This window comes from Oryctolagus cuniculus, chromosome 15, assembly GCF_051225735.1.
Source record: "Oryctolagus cuniculus isolate XC-2025 breed Fujian yellow rabbit chromosome 15, ASM5122573v1, whole genome shotgun sequence".
NCBI lineage: Eukaryota > Metazoa > Chordata > Mammalia > Lagomorpha > Leporidae > Oryctolagus > Oryctolagus cuniculus.
Genome location: NC_142881.1, coordinates 95,985,459 through 96,004,862, shown reverse-complemented (window position 1 = coordinate 96,004,862; position 19,404 = coordinate 95,985,459). Strand labels below are relative to the sequence as shown.

The 19,404-nt window shown below is 41.8% G+C and overlaps 2 pseudogenes; both read right to left on the bottom strand.

Annotated features, from left to right (window-relative positions):
• Positions 1-304: 304 nt before the first annotated feature.
• On the bottom strand, positions 305-1,054 carry LOC149122203 (small ribosomal subunit protein uS5 pseudogene; annotated as a pseudogene).
• A 12,334-nt stretch (positions 1,055-13,388) lies between these two features.
• LOC100357632 (protein arginine N-methyltransferase 6-like) overlaps positions 13,389-19,404 on the bottom strand; it is a 43,394-nt pseudogene continuing 37,378 nt past the window's right edge.

Genomic DNA, 19,404 nt, shown 5'->3' with positions numbered 1-19,404 from the left:
ACTGCTCCAATTCTAATCTAGCTCCCCACTAATGTGCCTGGGAAAGCAGTGGAGGATGGCCCAAAGTCCTTGGGACCCTACACTCATGTGGGAGACCCAGAAGAAGCTCCTGTCTCCTGGCTTGCCTGGTCCAGCCCCAGCCATTGTGGCCATTTGGGGAGTGAAGCAGTAGATGGAAAATATCTTACTTCCTCTATGTCTCTCCTTCGCTCTCTCCCTCTCTCTCTGCCTTTCAAATAAATAATAAATAAATAAATAAATCTTTTTAAAAGACTTAATTCACTTTGTTTTCTTGTGTAAAATCCTATTTTGTAGCCACATCTGGAGCCTGGGTCCTCTGCACAAATACTCTGGTGTGAATCTTCATAAGATGGTCCATGCTTTCCTGATAGGGAGACTTGGTGAATACATTCTTTTTCCAGAGGTTGGGGATCAGATTGCTGTAGGTCTTGGGGATAGCATAGAAGGTGCCCTTTGTGGCCCAGGGTAGCAGTGCACCCACTGGCTGAAGTGTGGCAGCCACTAATGCCAGCTATCATCAGCAACTTCTTGGGGACACGGTGAAGACAATGCCAGTGCTTCTAGGAGCAAGAATTGAGGCACAATAGCACAGAGACACATCATCTGGTCACCTTGCAAGGCACAGTGTGGGGTTTGCCTATCTTGTTTCCCCAATAGCACCTCCACGTGGGCAAAATGGACAGCTTAGCAAGGATGATGGCCCCTCAGATGGTGGTGGCTATTTCCTTGGAGCACTTCACACCCAGGCTGACATGACCATTGTGTTCTTCAATGGCAACAAATGCCTTGAACCTGCTTCTATGCCTGCTTCTGCACTGACATGATCTTCAAAATCTCACTGAGGGATGTCCCCAGGGAAACATCAAAGATCTCGGACTCCTTGATGGGCAAGGAGAAGAGATATATCTCCTACAAGGATTTGATCTTCATGTTCTTAAACAGGTGGCCAAGCCTGGTGACAGGCTCCACGAGTTCCATGACCTTGGCTCTGGACCTGGCCCTGGCTTTGAACACAGCCATGGATGCCACTACCAAAACCTCAGCAGAAGCTGCCATGGCCTTCCATTCCAAGGTCCTCAGGGCCTCCAGACCCTCCTGCATCAGCATCACCCACCATTTGGTATTCTCTCAGAGAAGAAGGAAACGAATCTTAAAAAATAAAGAATGGACTTGTCCTACTCAACATTATAAATCAAACCCCACGCACATTTTCAAGCTGTTACATACTTGGTGTGAAATTCATCTTTAATTTTGTTCTGTATCTGTTTTCCACACCATTTATTGAAAGGTCCATAGGGCCACCCCATAGACTTGCAGTGACATCTATCTGTGAGGGTGAACTGTTCTAAGTAATGTTTTTTCTGGCTGTCTCAGAATATTAGGTGGTAGTAAATTAGCTTATGGTTAGGAAACCACTGACTTACAGGCTCTGCATTCAAAATGTGTAACAAATCTATTTTTCTCAGGGTGGTAGAATGTCCTTTACTAGAACATGGGTAGAGTTTGTGAGTGGAGAACAAAATAGGCACTGAATGAAACAGTGACACAATTAATCTGAAATTACATTTTCTTGGCCAGAATCATCTGGCCCTGCCTTGGTTTCTCCAGACTTGGGGAGGATAGGTTATTCTCCCACATGAAACAATATTGAGATGAGTGGGAAATGGACACTGCATATTAGAACTCCTCTTTCCGACATGTGTATCTCAACTTCATCCCATACCCAGGAGACAATCTTCAGGGCTCATTTATTCATCACTTTGTACTGATATTCAGGATCTCTGAATGATTCCAGAAATGTAGATCATGTCAAGATGTGGCTTCCTTTTACTGATAGACTCATGTCCCTAGCAAGCAAGATATCTGTTTTAGCCCTACTCAGAGTGTAGGTGTTAAGCACACTATACCCAGCTGTATTGATTTATTGGGAATTTTCTGTACCTATTGTCATTCTGAAATCCTGAAAATGTCAGGGTTTCTAGAAATATGGGGAAAGTAGTCTTTGCAGAGTGTGGGGAAGAAGAGAGTTTTTTATTTAAAAACTCCATACATGCTGATAACCATTCCTCCTGAAAGACTAAGCATGAGAATCTGTTCCTAAGCTGTGGTCCTGCTTAACAGACTTGTTCCTCTCCTGCATCTGCAGGTAAATAATACAATAAAATTTTTCCATCATTCATGCTGAGAGCTCTTCAGAGAAACACAGAAAAAGAAGAGAGAAAATAAATGGCTATTCAAAACCACTCAGCTTATTACTCCATTTAGTCAGTGAGTAAATTTTTTTTACTAAATGTTTCCCCACTTTTAAAAATGCTTATTTGGTTATTTTCTTCTACTTGAAAGAAAAAGTGACAGTGGAACTGAGAAGATCGTCCATCTACTGGTTCATTCCCCAACTGCTTGCAACTGTTAGGGCTGGCCAGGCTGAAGCCAAAAACCTGAAACTCCATCAAGGTCTCTCAAGTGTGTTATTCTTAAGTGTGTGAGGACCCCAAGCACTTGAGTTTTCCTCTGCTGATTTCCAGGGTACATTAGCAAGAAGCTGTGTTGGAAGCAAATTAGCCAAGACTTAAACTGGCACTGCTATGGGTTTGATTCAGGTATCCCAAACACTGGTGTACCATAGTACACCACCCCACTTAGAGAAAACACTAAAGATTGTAGGACCACATGACTGAAAATGGGGAAATATATTGATGTCATTTTTTATGTTACTATATCAAGAGAAAAAATGTTCTAGTCATAAATAAATACATTTTCCTGATATGTTAAAATCATAGGCCACTAGGACAGGAATCAACTTCATTGCTTTTGCATGAGCATTACAAACAAACATATATGTTCAATTGATGTGTTTTTTTCTCATTCCAGTTGTCCAGTGGATGATTTGGTTGTGAAAAACCAGGAGTGTCAAGACCTGAATCTGAGGCAAGATGTACTGTTGTTGAACAATCCAATCATCCTTTTCTTTATCTTCATCCTTTTTACATATAATGCTGTATATTTTTCTTAAATATATATCTAAGGTTAAATGTCATTATACCCACATTATTTGACATTTTGTTACAAGAAGAGGCCATATATGTCTCTAGAAGCATCTTTTGTTTTAAAATTTATTCTCTGTATTGTGGGATGACTAACCAACGTAGCCATCTTTCTTACGTTTTTGCATCTTTTTCTTGTACTTAATCAGCTTTTTATATATTTAAGTTAAATTTTTTTCTTCTATACAAAATATGTTGTTTGATATTATCTGTTATTTTAAACTCATCTGACTTCCTTTGCCTTTAAAGACTTAAATAATTAAAAAATTATTTGAGAGGTAGAATTACATAGAGAGGGAGAGAGAGAGAAAGGCCTTTCATCCACAGATTCACTTCCCAGATGGCTGCAACAGTTGGAGCTGAACCAATCCAAAGTCAGGATCCAGGGTTTTTTATGGGTCTTTCAGGTAGGTGCAGGGGCCCAAGCACTTGGGCCATCTTCTACTGCTTTCCCAGGCCATATCTAAGAGCTGGATTGGAAGAGGAACAGCCAGGACTAGAATCAGTGATCATAAGGGATGCTGGTGCTACAGAAAGAGGCATAGCTGACTACACCACAGAGCCAGCCTTATCCCTTGCCTTTAAAACATAGTGACAGAGAGAGGGATGTGAAGAATAAGATTTCTGAAAAAGCACTTTTAGTGAAGTGTTTTCTTCCTAGAACACAGAATGTGACCACAGGATCTGACTAAGGATATTTTATGGCCTTCTAACAAGAGCACTGAGCCTTTGTTGGAATGTTGGCTTCACAAGGACATGCAGCTGCTTTCCCAGATAGGCTTACCTAATATGTCTTGCAAAACATTTTTCAGAGAAACCTTAGAGTTATTTGAACATGCACATATACTGTTGTAATCCTTATCAATAAGGAAAAGACGCTGGGTTGGCCTGGCGGCACTTTTGGGAGGAAAAGTTTCCATGTCCTGTCTCTCCTTTCACTTGCACACCACAACATCTTGTGCCCAAACAGGGACCCTTAGCATAAAATGCAAGGGATGGCTCACCTTGCATAGCAATGGTTACAGATGCATCATTCATCTCTTTGAGATTTGGGTGAGTCACTAAGATGGGGGACTCCCTGTCCCCAGTGCAACAGAAACATAAGGATGAACTGCTTTATCCTCTTAAGAATGTGGGGCAGTCTTTATCAGAAAAGGTACTTGGACACTTGCTGCAAAAAAATCAATAGTTGGCCGGTGCCGCGGCTCACTAGGCTAATCCTCCGCCTTGTGGCGCTGGCACACCGGGTTCTAGTCCCGGTCAGGGCACCAGATTCTGTCCCGGTTGCCCCTCTTCCAGGCCAGCTCTCTGCTGTGGCCAGGGAGTGCAGTGGAGGATGGCCCAAGTACTTGGGCCCTGCACCCCATGGGAGACCAGAAGTACCTGGCTCCTGCCATCGGATCAGCGCGGTGCACTGGCTGCAGCCCGCCAGCCATGGCAGCCATTGGAGGGTGAACCAACGGCAAAAGGAAGACCTTTCTCTCTGTCTCTCTCTCTCACTGTCCACTCTGCCTGTCAAAACAAACAAACAAACAAAACAAAACAAAACAAAACAAAATCAATAGTTGCTGCCCTTGGTACTCTGATGGAAGCACTTTAAAAGTAACTGATTGACAGAAAATCAGTCAAAAGTTACACTTTATTCCAGTTTTACATGTGTGGTATCTCTGCTGGGATGCCAGTAGTAAGGTTACAAACCTCTTGGCAGCTCTCCCTGGCCAAGAGAGTCAGTCAATGGGCTTGTCCCTACTGCCTGAAGATGAGACCTCTGTGTTCCATGCTTACTGATGTAACAGTGGTGTCTGAGTCCCCTTCAGTTGTGTCAGTGGTACAAGGTATGTTTCAGGAAGCCAAGGAGCAAGGAGAATTACCAATGTTAACTGTCCTGTTGTTATATCTCAAAATGTCTCTCCCTGGCTTGAGCATCTTCCCTACGTTTACAGAGTTAAAAAAAGAGCTTGACAGAGTACAGGATGCAAAGTTCTTATACAGTGGGCATATTGGAGGGAGTTGGAGGGGTATATGAGACATATGAAATGGTGCCATGGGATTGGAAAACCCTAGTTAAAATTTTAGTTACCCTAGCCCAATACACTGTTTGGGTTTGAGAATATAAAGAATTGGCTTCTGTACAAGCTATAGATAACTTAAATAACAATGTCCCCATCATTTTGGAGTAGTTGTTAGGAGAAAAAGTGTATTCATATCTTGGTCAACAAATTGTTTATCCTTGAAAGGAAGCCCATGTGTGAATTTCTAGCATTGCATTAAAAGCTTGAAAAAAGATTCCTGATATTAAACACCCTTCCACTTACTTTTCTGCAGCCTATCAATGGCCAACTGAGGGCTATACATCCTTTGTGGGTAGGTTAGAAAAAGCTATGGAACATCAGGTAGATAATCAAGAAGTGACAAAAAATATTAAAACAAATGGCTTATGAAAATGCAAATCAGAATTGTTGTCTCCAAAGCTGAAACTACTATGGCAGCAATTTCAGTAAGGACTGAAACTTACAACACTAATTTACTGGCTGCTGCCCTTAAACATTCTGATTAAAAAAAAAGCTTTGGATGTGGGGAATTAAGGTCATTTTTAAAAGAAACTGTCAGCCTGGAAAAGCAGAAGAAGATGGCTCAACTCCTTGGGCCCCTGCACCCATGTGAGAGACCCAGAAGAAGCTCCTGGTCCTGGCTTCCAATCAGTACAGCTCCAGTTGTTGTGGTCAACTGGGGAGTGAACAATCAGATGGAAGACTTCTCTCTCTCTCTCTCTCTCTCTCTGCCTCTCCTCTCTGTGTAACTCTTTCAGTAAATAAATAAATCATTAAAAAATAAATAAAAGAAACTGTCACTGCCAAAATCAGTTATTTGACCTTCCAAAAAATACTCAAGATGTCATAAAGGATATCGTTGAGCTAATCAGTGCCACTCTGTTCTTTCAGGAAACTTCAAGTTGGGCCAGCCCTCAGCCCAGGCCCAACAGAAGGTGTTGACTGTCCAACAACCCAATCCCCTTCATCAACCTTCCAACAGTCCTTTCATGCTACTGCCCATAGTGCCTAAATAGATTCAGGAACCAATCCCCCTTGAAATGCCTGGCACTGTCTATAAGGTTCCCACACAATTAACAGGTCTCTTACCAAAAAAGTCTATGGGCAGTGCTGGCATCCCATGTGGGCATTGGTTCAAGTCCCAGCTGCTCCACATCCTATCTAGCTCTCTGCTATGGCCTGAGAAGGCAGTAGAGGATGGCCCAAGCCCTTGGGCCCCTGTAACCACATAGGAGACCAGAGGAAGCTCCTGGTTCCTGGCTCTTGGCTTCAGATCAGAGCAACTCTGGCCATTGCAGCCACCTGGGGAGTAAAACAGTGGATAGAAGACCTCTCTCTCTGCCTCTGCCTCTGCCTCTCTGTAACGCTGCCTTCCAAATAAATAAATATTTTTTTAAAGTCTATTGGACTAGTTTTGCCAAAGTCCCACACCTATAAAAAAGGGCATTTTTTTTCATTCCCAGAGTAATAGATGTTAATATACAGAGATTATTTATGTCCAATTGTGGTCAAACTTATCCCAAGAAATTTCCTCTCAAGCAGAACTACTTGTTCTTCCATTTATTTCTACTTCTAATAATGATGTTTTGTGGGGAGATCAAGTCTCTGGATCTATGTTCATATATTCTATTAATCAAATTTCTAATAACCATCCTCAAATGACTGTCCAAATTGAGTCTCAGAGGAGTTTTCTGGACTAGTTGGTACTGAGGTTGACATCTCTGTCATTCCTTCAGCACAGTGGCCTGCTTTAGGGCCTTCAGTTTCTGCTGACGCCTTGTGTGGAATAGGCAGTAGCTCCCAAACCCAACAGAATCATAAGTGCATGGCTTGTTACAACCCCACTGATCATCACTTTGTTGCTCATATTTACCCTTTAATTCTTCCTGTTCCATTTCCCATCTGGGGATGAGATCTTTTACAGCAATTTCAAGCCACAATATTTTTTTTTTAATATTTTAGATCCTACATGAGGAGTAAGTGCACAGTGACTCCTGCTATTGACTTTACAAATTGACACTCCTGTTTATGGCATCAGTAATCTCCCTATGCTCCAGTCATGAGTTTTCAAGGCTATGGAAGCCTTTTGAGTTCTCTGACTCTTATCTTATTTAGACAAGGTCATAGTCAAAGTGGAAGTTCTCTCCTCCCTTCAGAGAAAGGTACCTCCTTCTTTGAAGACCTGTTCTTTCCACTTGGATCTCACTCACAGAGATCTTTCATTTAGGTCCTTTTTTTTTTTTTTTGCCAGAGTGTCTTGGCTTTCCATGCCTGAAATACTCTCATGGGCTTTTCAGCTGGATCCGCATGCCTTTAGGGCTGATTCTGAGGCCAGAGTGCTGTTTAGGACATCTGCCATTCTATGAGTCTGCTGTGTATCTCGCATCCTATGTTGGATTGCTCTCCCCTTTATTCTATCGGTTAGTATTAGCAGGCACTAGACTTGTTTATGTGATCCCTTTGACTCTTAGTCCTTTCATTATGATCAGTTGTGAACTGAAATTGATCACTGGGCTAGTGAGATGGCATTGGTACATGCCACCTTGATGGGATTAAATTCGAATCCCCTGGTATGTTTCTAACTCTACCATTTGGGGCAAGTCAGCCTGAGCATGTCCCAAATTGTACCTCTCTTCCCTCTCTTATTCCCACTCTTATGTTTAACAGGGATCACATTTCAGTTAAATTTCAACACTTAAGAATAACTGTGTATTAATTACAGAATTAAACCAGTCATATTAAGTAGAACAGATAAAAAAAATACTAAGAGGGATAATGTATCAAGTTGTTCATTAACAGTCAGGGCTATGCTGATCAAGTCACCATTTCTCATAGTGTCCATTTCACTTCAACAGGTTTCCTTTTTAGTGTTCAGTCAGTTGTCACCAATCAGGGAGAACATATGATATTTGTCCCTTTGGAACTGGCTTATTTCACTCAGCATGATGTGTTCCAGATTCCTCCATTTTGTTGCAAATGACTGGATTTCATTGTTTTTTATTGCGGTATAGTATTCTAAAGAGTACATGTCCCATAATTTCTTTATCCAGTCTTTTGTTGATGGGCATTAGGTTGATTCCAGGTCTTGGCTATTGTGAATTGTGCTGCAATAAACATTAGGGTGCAGACCACATTTTTGTTTGCCAATTTAATTGCCTTTGGGTAAATTCCAAGGAGTGAGATGGCTGGGTTGAATGGTAGGGTTATATTCAGGTTTCTGAGGAATCTCCAGACTGACTTCCATAGTGGCTTGACCAGTTTGCATTCCCACCAACAGTGGGTTAGTGTCCCTTTTTCCCCACATCCTCACCAGCATCTGTTGTTGGTAGATTTCTGTATGTGAGCCATTCTAACCGGGGTGAGGTGAAACCTCATTGTGGTTTTGATTTGCATTTTTTCATGTGCCTGTTGGCCATTTGGATTTCCTCTTTTGAAAAATGTCTATTGAGGTCCTTGGCCCATCTCTTAAGTGGGTTGTTTGTTTTGTTGTTGTGGAGTTTCTTGATCTCTTTGTAGATTCTGGTTATTAACCCTTTATCTGTTGCATAGTTTGCAAATATTTTTCCCATTCTGTCAGTTGTCTCTTCACTTTCCTGACTGTTTCTTTTGCAGTACTGAAACTTCTCAATTTGATGCAATCCCAATAGTTGATTTTGGCTTTGACTGCCTGTGCCTCCAGGGTCTTTTCCAGAAACTCTTTGCCTGTTCCAATATCTTGCAGGGTTTCTCCAATGTTCTCTAATAACTTGATTTTGTCAGGTCATAGATTTAGGTCTTTAATCCATGTTGAGTGGATTTTTGTGTAAGGTGAAAGGTAGGGGTCTTGCTTCATGCTTCTGCACGTGGAAATCCAGTTTTCCCAGCACCATTTATTGAATAGACTGTCCTTGCTCCAGGGATTGGTTTTAGATCCTTGATCAAATATAAGTTTTCTGTAGATGTTTGGGTTGATTTCTGGTGTTTCAATTCTGTTCCACTGGTCTATCCATCTGTTTCTGTACCAGTACCATGCTGTTTTGATTACAACTGCCCTGTAGTATGTCCTGAAATCTGGTATTGTGATGCCTCCTGCTTTGTTTTTGTTGTACAAGATTGCTTTAGCTATTCGAGGTCTCTTGTGCCTCCACATGAATTTCAGCATCATTTTTTCTAGATCTGAGAAGAATGTCTTTGGTATCTTGATTGGTATTGCATTGAATCTATAAATTGCTTTTGGGAGAATGGACATTTTGATGATGTTGATTCTTCCAATCCATGAGCATGGAAGATTTTTCCATTTTTTGATATCCTCTTCTATTTCTTTCTTTAAGGTTTTGTAATTCTCATTGTAGAGATCTTTAACGTCCTTGGTTAAGTTTATTCCAAGGTATTTGATTGTTTTTGTAGCTATTGTGAATAGGATTGATCTTAGCAGTTCTTCCTCAGCCGTGGCATTGCTTGTGTATACAAAGGCTGTTCATTTTTGTGCATTGATTTTATATCCTGCCACTTTGCCAAACTCCTCTATGAGTTCCAATAGTCTCTTAGTAGAGTTCTTTGGATCCTCTAAGTAAAGAATCATACCATCTGCAAAGAGGGATAGTTTGACTTCTTCCTTCTCAATTTGTATTCCTTTAATTTCTTTTTCTTGTCTGATCGCTCTGGCTAAAACTTCCAGAACTATGTTGACTAGCAGTGGTGAGACTGGGCATCCCTGTGTGGTGCCAGATCTCAGTGGTAATGCTTCCAACTTTTCCCCATTCAATAGGATGCTGGCTGTGGGTTTTTCATAAATTGCTTTGATTATATTGAGGAATGTTCCTTCTATACCCAATTTGCTTAGAGTTTTCATCATGAAAGGGTGTTGAATTTTATCAAATGCTTTCTCTGCATCTATTGAGATAAGCATATGGTTTTTCTTTTGCAGTCTGTTAATGTGGTGAATCACATTGATTGATTTGCAAATGTTGAACCATCCCCGCATACCAGGGATAAATCCCACTTGGTCTGGGTGGATGATTTTTCTTATGTGTTGTTTTATTCTATTGGCAAGAATTTTATTGAGGATTTTTGCGTCTATGTCCATCAGGGATATTGGTCTATAATTTTCTTTCAGTGCTGCATCTTTCTCTGGTTTAGGGATTAAGGTGATGCTGGTCAAGCCACAATTTATACAAATTTAAAATAGGGGCCTCCACTTATGCATCCCCTCAATATACTGCTCTCCCCTTAACCTGGCTTCCTGGAGAGCCAGTATGGGTAAAACAATGGCAACTTTCCAAAGAAAAATATCTGCAGTGGAGGCCCTAATTAAAGAACAATTATAATTAGGACATATTGAACAATCTACTAGCCCTTGGAATACTATCTTTACTATTAAGAAGAAATCTGATAAATGGAGATTATTATATGACCTCTGGGAGATTGATGAACATATTCAACCTATGAGACCCCTTCAGTGTGGATTATCTAACCCCAATTTAATTTCTCTCAAATATTCTCTTTATAGTAGATTTAAAGTATTGCTTTTTTACCATTCCTTTGGTTAAGACTGATAGTAAAAAATTTTCCTCTATAGTGCCTGTTTTAAATCATTCTTAACTTGCTATGAGATATCAATGGACAGTTCTTCCATAGGAAATGTGAAATAGTTCTGCTTTATGCTAATATTATGTCCATCAACCCCTATGTCCCTTTTGATTTGAATTCCCCCATCTTCTTGCCATATATTATTTGGATGACATTTTGGTGGCTGGACCTCAGGTTTTGCCTTTTCATCTTCAATGATTAATTTATTACCTCTTACAATATGGACTTCATATTGCCCCTGAAAAGATACAAAAGGAAGCCCCTTACTTATACTTAAGCCACAAGTTGTTGATAACAAAATCTATGCCTTATCTTCCTCAGCTTTGACTACCAAACCCCTTAAACCTAATTCAGCAATATTTAGGACATCTTAATTGTGCTCATCCTTATGAACTATGCAACAACTACAAACTCCCCTTGAAGCCTTAAAAGGTAAGAATCATTCTGCTGACACTATTTCCATTTCACCTGAGATGCGGTCTGCTATAGATACAATTAATTTCAACTATGACAGAGTTTTGTTGACTGGATTCCTGAAAATACTGCTTTACAACTGGCTTTACTTCCCACTTATATAAACTCCATAGGAGTCTTATTACCTCAAGCTTCTGGAAGCATATTTTTAATGGAATAGCTCTACCTGCTTCACACTCCTCCTCACAATATTTACCCTTATATACAACCCATTGCTGATTTAATTGCAAAACTTCATAATTGATCACTTAATGTTTTGAGTCTTCACCTAATTAGCATCTATGTTCCCTTCTCAAAACAGGAATATGAATATTTGCTCCATTTCAATTAACTTATCAAATTGTTCTAACAGTATCATAACCTTCCTAAGGACCCACCCCCTCCATGTAACTCTTCTATCTACTTTACCTCTTTCCATTCCACTATCTCTAAAACCCCTACCCTCAAGCCTTGACAATATTTTCTGATGATTCTCCATATAAGGGTGTTATTACTTATTAATAGAAACAATATTGGGTTGTTAAATACACTTTATTCCCCCCAAAAAAACACAACATAGTGAATTAGTTGCAATAGTTTTGGCTGTATGTTTATTTAACTCTCAACCTTCAAATTTAATCACTGACTCCCAATATGTTGCCAATTTATTTCTCCACCTGACACTTGATCTTAATTTACTCAATTTTCCCCCTACACTTCAGACATTATTCACTAAACCCCATCATCCTTTCTACATGGCACATATTCACAGTCGTTCACCTCTCCCCAGTATATTATCAGAGGGTAATCAGTGTGCTGATCATGCTCTTCTTGTTGCTGCTCTTTTTACAGATCTTTTGCAAAGTCATGAATTTTTCTTTAATCTGCAAAATCTCTTCATAAACAGTTACACATACCCATCAGAAGAAGCATGCCCCATTAACTCTAACTGTACTCAGTGTGCTCAAACAACATTATTTTCCTTTTACTGCAGCTTATCCACATTAAGCTAATGAACTTTGGCAAATGGGTTTTACTCAATGTTTGTTACTTAAGCCTTTCTCTTACCTACATGTTGTCATTGACTCATACTGTTTATATTTGGGCCACCTCCTTAAAGGTGAATCGACTTATCTTGTTATCAAACATCTACTCATGGCAATGGCTGTCATGGATAAACCTAGCCAATTAAAAACTGATAATGCTTCCCACATACACTTCAGATATATTTTCCAGCTGTTGTTGTTTATGGGACATCAAACTAAAACATGGTATTCCCTATAATGCTACAGGCCAAGCTATTGTAGAGCATGCAAATCGCACTTTAAAAAAAAAGATTTTTTATTATTTATTTGAAAGAGTTACAGAGGCAGAGAGGGAGAGAGAGAGAGAGAGAGAGAGAAAGAGAGAGAGAGAGGTCTTCCATCCACTGGATTACTCCCCAGATGGCCACAACAGCCAATCAGAGTTGCACCAATCCAAAGCCAGGAGCCAGGGGCTTCTTCCAGTCTCCTACATGGATGCAGGGGCCCAAGACCTGGGCCATTGTGTACTACTTTCCCAGGACACAGCAGAGAGCTTGATCAGAAGTGTAGCAATTAGGACTCAAATAGGCACCCATATGCGACGCTGGCACTGCAGACAGCAGCTTTACCTGCTAAGCCACAGTGCCAGCACCACATCACACTCTTTTTTTTCTCATCTTTTCTTTAGTACCAGTAGTCGTTTATTAAAAAAAAAAAAAAATTAGAAACAAGGATCATAGCCTAGAGGCACCCAGGAAAAGGGGGAATTCAGAGACAGAAAATATGGCTCTAGAGATATTAAAGTGACAATGAGTTTCACTGAAATTTTTCACCCTTCTGAGAAGTGTCAGGTGTGTGCATGGACCCTTCATAAACTGCCGTTTACATTCGTGTATTTGCTTTTCCTGTGAAATAAAAGAAATGGAAACCCAAATGCTCGGTACCACATGCTTTTGAGGCTTAAACGTCCACTAACAAGCATGGTGTATCTCTTGGTTGAAGGGTGGGGAGGGGACCACTTTGTAGAAAAAAATAAATAAAACCGTTAGAAGAATCTCCTCAAAGGGAGACTGAAGTCAGGTTCCTGCCCCAGCAGCCCTGAGGGAAAAGGGAGCAGACATTGCCCCCTACTTGCACGTGGGATCACCCTTTCTCCTCCAACCTCCCTACACCTCTCCTCCTCAGGTCAGGCCGCCTTGGGAGGTCGCTGGGAGAAAAAGCGGCGCTCAGTCCTCCATGGCAAAGCCTTTGGTCTTTTCCTCCTGTTCCCCCACTTTGTAGCGCAGCAGCACGCGCAGGCGGCGGGGGTTGTCCCGGGAGGGCAGCAGAGTAATCTCTCCAGAAATGTCCGTGTCTTGCTCCACTTGCACCGGCTCATTCAACTAGAGGAGCGCCTGCTTCCAGTGTGTGGCCGGGTGAAAAGGCGAGGTGGACAGCACCAGGGGTTTCTCCGAATCCCCTCCAGGGAAGATCACCTGGAACCAGATGGCAAAGCCGTGCAGGGGCGCCGAACCGTCGCGCCCACCAACGCCAGCCTCCAGCTCCTGCTCCAGGCACGGGCCAGCTCAAGCTGAGCAAAGCGCTGGGGCCGGGCCAGCACATCCTCGCCGGACAGGCCCTGCACCACGATCTCCGAGTGGCCCATGAGGCAGCACGTGGCGGAGCTCTCCAGGCAGCTCATGCCCACGCCATAGTGCTGCTTCACCTGGCTCCAGAAGCCTCGGCGCCATTCCAGCATCTGGTCGCTGATGGGGGCTACGAAGAGCTCGGCAGAGGCCGGCAGGAGAAGCCCACCCTCCTTCAGCCACTTGGTCCGCGCGTGCAGCACGGAGCTCAGCATGGACTCGTGCAGGAGTCCGTAGCCCATCCATTCGCTTACGATGGCATCCACTTGCTCTGGCAGCTCCACTGTCTCCACCGGCCCCAGCAGGATGAGCACCCGGTCCTCCAGCCCGTTGAGCCGCACCACCTTGCGGGCCCGTTGCCAGATGGCGCTGGCCTCCACCGCGTACACGCGCCGGCCCCGGCCTGGGCACAGAAGACGCTGAGAATGCCGGTGCCCGTACTCACATCCAGCACCGTCTTCGCTCGCAGCGCTGCCCAGTTCCGCAGGATCCCCAGGCGGTAGGCGTCCGTGCGGACGCGACCGGCGATCATCTCCTCCGTGGACCGACACGTCCGAGTAGCACTCTAGTACAGCTGGTCCCGCTCCCGCTTAGTCCTCCCGGGTCGCGGCACGCCAGCCTCCAGCTCTCCACCATCTTCCTCCTCGGCTCCCTCCCCTCCTTCCCCGCCCCCCTCCCCGCTCCACCACATCACACTGTTAAAACCTTTTTACACAAACAATTAAAGAAAGGGGTAAACATTGCAGTACAAATTAATCAAGCAATGTCTATTATTTTATTTACACTTAATCATTTATCTTACCCTTCAGGCAGTTTTTGAACAGAGGAAGCCCAAGCAAGGAAACATTTTTGCCCCTCAAAAGCTGCACCATTGTCCATTAGTGGATTATAAACAAACTCCTGAACCAACATGGAAAGGACCAAAACCACTACTAATGTGGGGGAGATCGTGTGACTCTGTTCTCTCTCCCATAGGACCTGTGTGGATTCTTGCTTGTTGTGTTCACCCTGCATGACATCATGAGCTGCCTCAAGGACTTCAGGACCTGATCCCTCAGTTTCAACTTGGGTTCAAGAAAAGAGAGACAATATCTCACTGTCGGAGACCTCCTTGACCTGACAGACAAGTGGTTACCTGGGGAGACCTCAAGTCACTACTTGCTTCAGCTCAGTGGTTGCTTCAACAAGAACACCAAGAAGAAACCCCTGACACTCTTTTGATAGCCATAATGATTCAATTGGCAAAAGAACTCATTGTTGTTATTATGCTGTCTTATGTTGCTTTTTTCCATCTCTATTCAAGAACACCATCTGGTTAAAACAATTGTTTTCTATGGTTGCCTTGCCATAGCCTCATTGATCCTGATATGCTGCTTCTTTCTTTGCATCCCATCTTTGACTAATACTTGTAAAGGATGCAATCTTTGCTTTAAACAATCATATTACTGACATTTATTAAAAAAAAAAAAGTGGGGGGGATGCAGAATGTAGAGAGCAAAAATTCTGCCAAAGCACTCTCAGTTGAGAACATGTTTATCCTGAACACAGTGTGGCAGCTGAATGCAAAAAGCAAAATTACTGCCAAAATCATATTGCTAATAAACATTTATAAAACAAGAAAAGGGAGAAATCTGGAAAAAAGCTTTCTGCCAAAGCACTCTTAGTGAAGATATTTTCTTCCTAGAAGACAGAGTGTGACCACAGGGACTGATTAAGGGTAGTTTATGACCTTCTAACAAAAAGAGCATTGAACCCTTGTGGAACATTGTCTCCACAAGGACATGTAGCTGATTTCCCAGACATGTGTATCTGAAGTAGCACCTTGACAGTAGGGACTCCATTTTGAAGCACTTGAGACTGCATTCTGGGAAAGTAACCCCCACCATGAGACTCTGGTTTGCAACTATGATCTCAAATAGTCGGACAATAGCAGTGCACTACATCACCCTTGGCAGAGCACAAAAACCCCCTAGCATGATTGCTCAAGCTTGAAAGTAGAAAGGTTGTACCTGGGTTAATGATAAAGATGTGATTTGTCTATGTCTTACATATAATGTGAATTAATGTCAAGATCATAAATGATAATTGTACGATTGTGACTGGTATAGTCAAGATTATGATGAATATTGGTTTCACTTAGGTCTTAGGTTATGTTGACCCCAGTAACTATGTACTCTCTTTGGATTTTTTGTACTCTCTTTTGATCTTAGCAACCGTGTATAGCAACCGTACATTCCCTCCCTCCCGATTTTGCAGTTTTTGCCTTTACAAACCCTATGCTGTAGTTCCCCGAGGCTGCTCTGTTCTGGTCTGACCAGAGAGCCCCATCATGCTGGAAAAATAAAAATAAAATCCTTTGCAATTTGCATGAGAGAGGTCTTTTGGAGACGTCCCTCGGGCGGTGGGCGTTTCGGACTCTAACATATCTAATATGTTTTGCTGCACATGCTTCAGAGAAACCTTAGTTATATGAACACATGCATGCACTGTACAATAGGCTGTTGTAATTCTTATAAATAAAGAAAAGATACTGAATTGTCCTGGAAGCGCTTTTCAGAGGAAGAGTCCTCGTATCCTCTCTTTCCTTTTACTTGTGTACCCCAACAGAGGGGGAGAAAAAGAGATCTTTCACTCACTGTTTCACTTCTCAGTTACCCACAATAGATGTGGCCAGACCAGACTAAATCCAAAAGCAAGGAATTCCATCTAAATCTCCCATGAAGTTGATAGCCATTCTAGTACTTTTACCATTATCCCTCCTCCACCCAAGTGCTTTATCTGGAAGCTGAGTTGGAAAAGAAAAGTTGTGGGAACTCAAATCAGGCATTCAGATATGAAATGCAGCATCACAAATAGTGACTTTACCCACTGCACCACAATGCTCACCCAGATCTTTTACCTTTAAAATTTTTATTTTATTTCTTTTTTAAGCAAACTTTTCTTTTTCTTTCTTTTTTTTAAAAAAAGAATTATTGTATTTATTTGAAAGGCAGAGGTACACACACACACACACACACACAGAAGGAGAGGGAGAGATCTTCCATCCACTGTTTGTCTTCCCAAATTGCCACTGTGGCTGGAGTTGGAGTTGAATTAGAAGTGAATCAACTGTGAGCAGATTAATATGTTACCCCTCTTAGTATTTTTTTGTTTGTTCTACTTAATACTTTTGGTTGAATACTGTAATCAATACACAATTCTTCTTAAGTGCTGAAACTTAACTGAAAAGTGATCGCTGTTAAATATAAGAGTGGGAATAAGAGAGGGAAGAGATGTGCAATTCGGGACATGCTCAAGCTGACTTGCCTCAAATGGTGGAGTTAGAAACATACCAGGGGATTCGAATTCAATCCCATCAAGGTGGCATGTACCAATGCCATCCCACTAGTCCTAGTGATCAATTTCTGTTCACAATTGATCATAATGATAGGACTAAGAACCAAAGGGATCACATAAACAAGAACAGTGTCTGCAAATACTAGCTGATAGAATCAAAAAGTGAGAGAATGATCCAACATGGGAAGTGAGATACACAGCAGACCCATAGAATGGCAAATGTCCTAACAGCACTCTGGCCTCATAATCAGCCCTTAAGGCATGCGGATCTGGCTAAAAAGCCCATAAGAGTATTTGAGGCATGGAAAGCCAAGACACTCTGGGGGAAAAAAAACCTAAATGAAAGATCTCCATGAGTGAAATCCCAGTGGAAAGAATGGGTCATCAAAGAAGGAAGTACCTTTCTCTGAAGGGAGGAGAGAACTTCCACTTTGACCATGGCCTTGTCTAAATATGATCAGAGTCGGTGAACTCAGGGGGCTTCCATAGCCTTGGCAGCTCATGACAACAGCCTAGGGTGATTACTGAGGCCAAAAACAAGAGTGTCAATTTGTTAAGTCAACAATAGGAGTCACTGTGCACTTACTCCTCATGTAGGATCTTTGTCCTTAGTGTGCTGTACATTGAGATTTAATGCTATAACTAGTACTCAAACAGTATTTTTCACTTTATGCTTCTGTGTGGGAGCAAACTGTTGAAATCTTTACTTAATGTATGCTAAACTGATCTTCTGTATATAAAGAGAATCGAAAATGAATCTTGATGTGAATGGAAGGGGAGAGGGAGTGGGAAAGGAGATGGTTGCGATTGGAGGGACGTTATGGGGGGGAAGCCATTGTAATCCATATTCTGTACTTTGGAAATTTATATTCATTAAATAAAAGTTAAAAAAATAAAAAAAAAGAACTGAATCAACTGGGACTCAAACTGGCATCCATATGGGATGATAACACTGCAGGCAACGGCTTAACCTGCTACACAGGTTTCAGGTCCCTGAAACCTTTATTTTCAACTGACAAATATTTGCATGTTTGTGAGCAAAGTCTGAAGTTTTGATAGATGTGTTTTATCACATGTTTTATCACAGAATTATCAAATCAGGCTTTGAACATATCTATCACTTTATGTACTTTTTTAAAAAGCCACTCCTAGCAGTTTTGAAAAATTCAATACAGTTTAATCATCTGTCTTGTGCAGTAGGACAAAGAAACTAACCTTCTACTGAAAATTATATTTCCCTAGAGCACCGTCTCTTCTTATCCCTACTCCCACTTCCACCCTGCACCATCTAATATATATTCTTGCCCATATACCTACATGATTTTTACTTCTACAAAATACACATATAAACAAACTCATGTATTTGTCTTTCTGTGCCAGGCTTGCATCACTTATAATGCTCTCTGTGTTCATATATGTTATCCTAAGTGACATCATTTCCTCTTTTGTAAGAAGAGTAGAGTTCATGTGTGTCACATTTTCACTCCATTCATCTGTTGGTGGAAATGGTAGTTTAATTAGGTTAGCTGGTTTTCTGGGCTTCTACTCTGTCTTCTGCATCTGGGGAAGCTCCCAGGTGATGGGGGTATAATTTTCCCTATTATTAGGTAGCTAAGGATATTGTGTAGCCTCCCAGCTAACCTTGTGATTTTCTAAGCCTCTGAGCTAAGGCTGAGGCTGGTTTCTGACTTTTTATTGTCTTGTTGGTCCATTGATGGGATGTGTCAGTTTATTTCCCTATCAAGAAGTTTACTAGATAATATGTAATGAATCTCTTTCAACCTATTCCAATCCCTTTCTAGTAAACCTTTCCTCATGATATAAACTTAAAAGTTAACATATCCTTTCTAGAAGAGGAAACCTGAATATTGGCCTCCAAAGATAACATCTCTTAATCCATGCAAGCAAGAAATGCTGAATTATTTTGAAAGATGTTTTTGAATGTGAAATAAAGTTAATGATTTTGAGATTACATTAACCAGGTTTTTCCATGTGAACCCTGTGTATAATCACTTATGTGCTCATAAATCAAAAGTAAAGGGAGATTTACACATTAAGAAGAGGAGAGGGGCCAGTGCCATGGCACACTAGGTTAATCTTCCACCTGTGGTGCTGGCATCCCATATGGGCACCCTTTCTAGCCCTGTTGCTCCTCTTCCAGTCCAGTTCTCTGCTGTAGCCTGGTAAAGCAGTGGAGGATGGCCCAAGTGCTTCATCCCCTGCATTCACGTGGGAGACTGGGAGGAAGCGCCTGGCTCCTGGCTTAAGATTGGTGCAATTC